The sequence below is a fragment of the Equus quagga genome, chromosome 10, assembly GCF_021613505.1.
Source record: "Equus quagga isolate Etosha38 chromosome 10, UCLA_HA_Equagga_1.0, whole genome shotgun sequence".
NCBI classification, from domain to species: domain Eukaryota; kingdom Metazoa; phylum Chordata; class Mammalia; order Perissodactyla; family Equidae; genus Equus; species Equus quagga.
The window spans coordinates 90,179,850-90,186,541 of record NC_060276.1 but is presented as its reverse complement, the minus strand read 5'-3'; the positions used below and the strand labels follow the sequence as shown (position 1 = coordinate 90,186,541).

General features: G+C 46.1%; 1 long non-coding RNA gene across 1 annotated transcript in view; it reads right to left on the bottom strand.

The window, feature by feature from the left end:
* Nucleotides 1–156: 156 nt before the first annotated feature.
* LOC124245376 (uncharacterized) overlaps nucleotides 157–6,692 on the bottom strand; it is a 9,645-nt gene continuing 3,109 nt past the window's right edge. Inside the window, exons 2-3 of the long non-coding RNA XR_006890270.1 lie at nucleotides 4,416–4,526; nucleotides 157–276 (exon numbers count right to left, since the gene is read on the bottom strand). This is a non-coding gene — a long non-coding RNA (uncharacterized LOC124245376). The remainder of the gene's footprint in view (nucleotides 277–4,415; nucleotides 4,527–6,692) is intronic.

Below are 6,692 nucleotides of genomic sequence, written 5' to 3'. Positions count from 1 at the left end.
TGTAACAAATTATCACAAACTTGGTGCTTCAATCCATTATCGTAAACTTGGTGGCTCACAGTTCTGGAGGCCAGAAGTCCCAAATCAGTATCCCTATGCCGAAATCAAGGTGCCAGCAGGGCCGCTCCCTCTGAAGGCTCCAGAGGAGTCTGTTCGGTGCCTCTTCCAGCTCCTGGTGGCTGTGGCCTTCCTTGGCTTGTGGCTGCATCAGTCCAATCACTGCCTCTGTGATCACGTGACCTTCTCCTTTCCTCTGTCGTCTCCCTCTGCCTCCCTCTTATAAGGACATGAAACCGAGAACAAAGAAATTAAAAAATCTCCCCTGGAGCAAAACACCTTGAGATCAGCTTTGCTCTGCAGCTGTGCACATTTGGCACGAGCAACTGTTGTCCGAAACTACCCAGGTCTTTCCATCCCTCCTTAGTATATGAGTGAGCTGCCTTTCCCAGGAATTCAAGGTCCGGAAGTCAAAATTCAGCCTCACAAGGCCAAATGCAGGCTGCTGGGAAGGTGCCAACCAGCAAGGCCACAGGCTCCGCCTCCCCTACCTAAAACCCAAATAAAAACCCCTACCTTTTTCTCTTCAAGGAGGTGGATCTGAGTTTTAGCTCCCATCTCCTCGTCTGGCTGCCTTTCGATAATAAAAGCCCCTTTCCTTGCCACAAGCCTGGTGCTCCCGTTTTTTCGTGGCCCGCTCTTGTATGACCGGTAAACAAACTTGTGTTGATGTTCGGTAACAGACACTTGTGATGGCATTTCAGGTCCATCTGAGTAACCCAGGATAATCTCTCCACCTCAAGAGCCTTAATTGAATCACATCTGCAAAGTTCTTTTTGGCCATTTAAGGTAACATTCCAGGGATTAGGACATTGACATCTTTTTTGGAGGGGAGGGGCGTTATTCAGCCTCCCACAGCCTCTGTGGCACAAAATACTTCAAACAGTGTGAGACCATTTCTGGTGACACATGGTGGTAGCAGGGGATGGGAAGGAGACCACCTGCCCTGTGCCAGATGCTCCTGATCTCATTTAAGTCTCCCAGAGCCCTCTGAGTGGGTATTATAAGTTCTGGTTGGCAATGTGAGACTCAGAGAGGTTAGGTGACTGACTTAATAACACAATGGCTAAGAGATGAAGCAGGACTTAAACAGGGCTGTCTGACTCTGGAACCCGTGTTCTTTCCAGAAACAGGAAGTTCTGTGAGGGCTAGACTCAGGTGGAATGCAGATGACCAAGCACATTGATCTTGTCCTCCAGGTAGGAGAAGCTGCCCTTTTTGCCTGTGTGATATTGTGATTTATAATAAGAAATAGATATTTGGTCTCTGTGCCTGGGTTTCTGGCAGAGCTCCTGAAACCGTTGGAATTTCCTAAGTGTTGAGAGTCACAAAGGTGTCTTTTGTTATGTTAATAAAGTGACTTTTGTTTCTTTCTTTCTTTTTTTTTTTTTTGGTGAGGAAGATTCACCTTGAGCTGACATCCATGGCCAATCTTCTTCTTTTTTCTTTTTTCTTTCATGTGGGCCACTGCCACAGCATGGCCACTAAGAGATGAGTGGTGTAGGTCCAAAGGAACCCAGGCTGTGGAAGTAGATCACACTGAATCTAACCATTAGGCCACCAGAGCTGGCCCAACGAGGTGACTTTTAGACTGCACCTAAGGACAAGGGCTGGTTGCCACGGGAGCCAACCATGTGATTGAAGGGTTGGAACTTTCAGTCCCACCCCCTGACCCTGGGGGAGGGGATGGGGGCTGGAGGCTGAATCAATCACCAGTGGCCAATGATTTAGTCAGTCATGTCTATGTAATGAAACCTCCATAAACACCCAAAAGGATAGAGTTTGAAGAGCTTCTGGGTTGCTGAACTCATGGAGATTCAAGGAGAGTGGCACCCTGAGAGGGTGTGGATGCTCTGCGCCCTTTCCCCACACCTTGACCTGTGCATCTCTTCCATCCGGCTGTTCCTGAGTTATGTCCTTTTATAAGAAACTGGTGATCTAGTGAGTAAAATGTTTCCCTGAGTTCTGTGAGCTACTCTAGCAAATTAATCAAACCCAAGGAGGGGGTCGTGGGAACCTCCAATCTGTAGCAGGTCAGTCAGAAGCACAGGAAACAACCTGGGCTTGTGACTGGCATCTGAAGCAGGGGTTGGGGGTGGGGGCAGTCTTGTAGGACTGAGCCTTAACCTGCGGGATCTGACGCTATCTCTGGGTAGATCGTGTCAGAATCGAGTTGAATTCTTGGACACCTGCTGGTGTCTGGAGCATTGCATGAATGTATGGGGAACCCCGTTCCACAAGTTGGAAATTGTGTCCAGAAACCCAGAAGAGCCTGTCTCTGGAATAACCCCTTGATTTTGGGCTGACATGGCCTGACTCCAGGCTCCTCAGTGTAGATGCAGCCGACCCAGACCCTGGAGAGGCCCCAGGACCTCTTTTCACTAATGCTGTCTCTTGGTTTTCACAAATGCCTCTCTAGACACCTATCACCTCGTTTCCGGCTTTTCCCTTTGTCTCCTCCAGCCTGTATCAAATCATTGCCTCTTTTCATCCCTAGTGTTCTAGAAAGTTCCTTCTCTCTTTACCGCTGGGTGTTTGGTAACTTCTTTGTCTACAGGAAAATCAGTAAAAGGCCACAACACCCAATATAAACAAGTGAGTAGATGTGTGTGTAGGGATAGGCTTCTTCACACGAGGAGACACATTTTTGAATCTTATGTACTAGGCTGGTGCTTCAGATGTGAGGCTAATAGGAGTGAAGGATGAAGAGTTTAACTTTCTGGGACCCCTCTGGCCTTCTTTAGACCAAACCAATTCTTCCTGGGTTTTTTTTTCTTAAGCCAGTGAATAAATAAATCTAAGCCATCTACCACTCCTCTTTTTTGATGAGAGCTGGGGATGGAGAGGCAAGCTAATTTGCATTTTAGCATCTGTGGCCTTATTGCCAAATAGATTAGCAGTTGCTAGAACACATCGGTAATTAAGAGCTATGTGTACACAACCACACACGGAGGCACACATGCACACATCCGTATACTTTGGCTGACTAGAAGATCCTGTCCAGCAGAGATTGTCAAGTTGGAAAAGCTGCACGTTGCAGGCTCCTCACACCCTGTTTTGGACTGGAAAGGCTAGGTTAGGCTGCAACAGCAGATCAACCCTCAGCAGCTCAGTGGCCAAGCACAATAGCTGATCTATTGCTTCTGTAAAGTCTGACACATGTTGCCAGGGCCCTTCGCTTTCCAGCAAATCAAGGGTCCAGCCTCCCTTCATTTGAGGATGCCACCATTTTAACACAAGGCCTGCATGTTTGCCACTTCAAGGATAGTGAGATGTTGGAGACAGCACACTGGTTCTTAAATGCTTCGACTCACGTTTCATCGGATAGAGCCAGTCAGATGGCTCTCCCTAACTGCAAGGGGCCTGGGAAGTGTGGTGTTCTCATGTGCTCAGATAAAAGAGGAGGACTGAACGTAGGTATAATCAATTCTCATTTTTCACAGTAGGTATGTTCTATAAAGTCTCTGTGAACACTGAATGAGCGAATACAAAACCATTGCTCCTAGTGGAAATACAAAGTCAGGTTCCTGTGAGCCTTTGCTCTCATTTTCTCAACTAATCAATACATAACCTCGTTTTACGTGTATGTCTGTTTAAAAACACCTTAGTTAATATATATTGTTGGTTCATTGAACTCATGGCCAACAGTGCTGTAACTCATGCCCTAATGAGTTATGTGTATCTATCTGACATGTCTTGCCCTAATGAGTTACATGTATCTATTTGACACATGTCATGCCCTAATGAGTTACATGTATCTATCTGACATGTCATGCCCTAATGAGTTACGTGTATCTATCTCACACGTGTTGTGCCCTAATGAGTTACATGTATCTATCTGACACGTGTCATGCCCTAGTGAGTTACATGTACCTACCTAACATCCGTATTTTCTCCATAAGGCATCCAGCCTTCTCGCACTTAGGAACACTAACCATCACCTCAGCACTATGCTTGGGGACCATTTTAAAACAACAAAATCACCACCAAAAAAGCACAAAACCATGAAAAATGTAGCACTAAGTAGACTGCAGAAAGGACACTTGTTTAGAGTATGAGAGCTGAAACAAGAAGGTGAGCATCACGTCATTTGACTTCAGCTGGGAACGGCACGTCTTGCCCCTCTGTGTATGTCCATGAACGACCACACAACCATGATGAGTTTTGATTTTGGAGTTCCGGATAGATTTTAGTGAGTATGCAAATTTGCAAATATGGAATCAGCAAATGATCAGGATCGACTGTATATGTGTTATCTACTGCTGTAGAACCAACCATCTCAACACTTAGTGGCTTAAAACAACATCTGTTTTGCCCAGGGATCTGCAGTTGGGTAGGGCTCAGCAGAGTCAGCTTACCTCTGCTCCATTTGGTATCGACTGGGTTGCCTTGAAGGTTGAGAGTTGAAATCGTGCAAGGCTCACTCACTCCTGGCCTGGGAAGGCCCAAATGGCTGGAGGCTGGAACGGCTGGAGAGGAAGGATGGGAGACACAGCAGTCACTGGTGCCTAATAATCCTAAAATCCTCCTGTGAAGGCTTTGTACCCTGGAGGTGAAGAAGATTCCTCTCTTCAGCTCTGCGTTTTCTCCTAAAAGAGCGCCTTTGTCCATTTTTCTCCCTGACTCATGGCTCTGCCCTCTAGTTCCTTCTTTTTTTTCTTTTTTGAATCATCTTCTTTGCCATATCTATGTGGGCACTGGGGAAATCCCTTCTTTAGGGGCTACAGAACTTTCTTAACCTGCTTCCTACTCATAGTGGGAGCCCAAGGATTGTTTTATCTCCATAGTTGGCTCAAGAAAATTTTTTTGGTCCAGGTTCAAGGTTTCCTTGTCAATATAATTCCCTTAAAAAATGTGATAGGCTGCTGATGTATTTGCTTCTAGTCACTTTACAAAATCCAAAATTTTTTCAAGATAGAGTTTTCATATCTGCTGTATTTCTTTGCTTTCTCACCCCTATACTTTGCTGTCTACATTTAACAGAAGCCACCATAAGGCATCTGGGAATTTGTGGGAAGGCCACACCCTCAGTCTGATCTCTACCTTAAGTCATTTTGCCCTCAAAGGTTTTCTCATTCCCATCTCTTATTATTTGCAAGTGAAAATTTGACTGAATATTTTGTCACTGCATGACATGGATCACTGCCTTACCAACCTCTGAGATCAATTTCTTCACTTCCTGCTGCCTGACCTCATAGTTCAGGTTTTTATTTCAGCAAAACCCCGTTTCTGGTACCAATTTCTATATTAGTCAGGATAGGATAGATAGTCCTATCCTGCGGCAGAAACAAATTCACCCCCAGATCTCAGTGGCTTGAGCAAACCGAGGTTGATATGTCACTCATGCAAAGTCCAGGGTCCGTTGGGCACTCCTGAGGGCAGCTCTCAGCCATGTAGCCGGTCTGGGATCCCAGATGCTTCTATCTTACCACCTCGATATACGGCCTCTGTGCTTGCTGCTGAAAGTGGCAGGAAGATTGCACAAGATGTTTTTAATGACAACGCCTAGGAGGAGTCATTTACATGATTTCCACTTACATCCTATTGGCTAGAACCCCATCACGTGACCTCAGGCTGGGAAATGTAGTGTTTCTGTGACTCCACAAAGAAGCAAATGAAACAGGATTTGGCCAACTTACGGGGTTCTTTCTTTCACGCTCCTTTTTCAGAGCTCTCCATTCTTGTGGATCTGTCCCTGTCAAGTATCTAATGCTCCCTCACTTGTCCTCTATGTCACATTCCCCACCAGATTTCATTTGTACCAAGGAATATAAATGAGCAGCAATAGACTAAGACATGAGCCCTCTTAGAGATAGTTGCACGTTAAAGCAAAATTTTAGCTTTTGGCTAGAGAGTTAATGCTGTGATGTGGGAATCCAAGGCATGAATCAGCAGGGGAGATATTCTGAGGTTTCTGAAATGACAGACCAGGCGGGTCCTCTGTGCCATCTTATGCCATTTTTTATTTAATTAATTTTTGAGGTAACATTGGTCTATAACCATCTTACGCCATTTTGCCACTGCCTGGGGAACATTAGTGTGAGACATTTTGGAGTCGAGAGACATCAGGCTAACAGTATGAGTGGCCATGTTATTAGATACAACCAGACCATTAAAGCACGATTTTCATCTGGCTGTCTAGAGGTATTGATGGGAAGTGGGGAGAAATTATTGTCTACTCCAACTGATTTGGAATCAGCTTTCAAATATTCCATCTGTCATCCCTCCCTCCCCCCAACAGAATGAAAGAGGCTTAATCCAGAGTGAGTCTGTAATGGGCCTTTAGAGGGAATTGGAAGGGTTTTCTCTGAAGTTCTGGGAAGACTGAGGCCTCTGTTTCTCACTGTCAGACTCTGGCTCACCCATGGCTGTCTTCACTCCTCCTGATGCGGGATTGGTGAGCCGAGGAGTCGAAAGAAAGATTTCTTAGACTCTCAAGATCTGGCAGTAGTGCTCTTTTATTTAGAGAATAGTGTGGAATAGCATGGGGACAGGACCCATGGGCAGGCAGAGCTCCTGCTGCTGCCCCCGCTGGCATGGGGACAGGACCCATGGGCAGGCAGAGCTGGTGTGTGGGGACAAGACCCACGGGCAGTCAGAGCTCCTGCTGCTGCCCCCGCTGGCATGGGGACAGG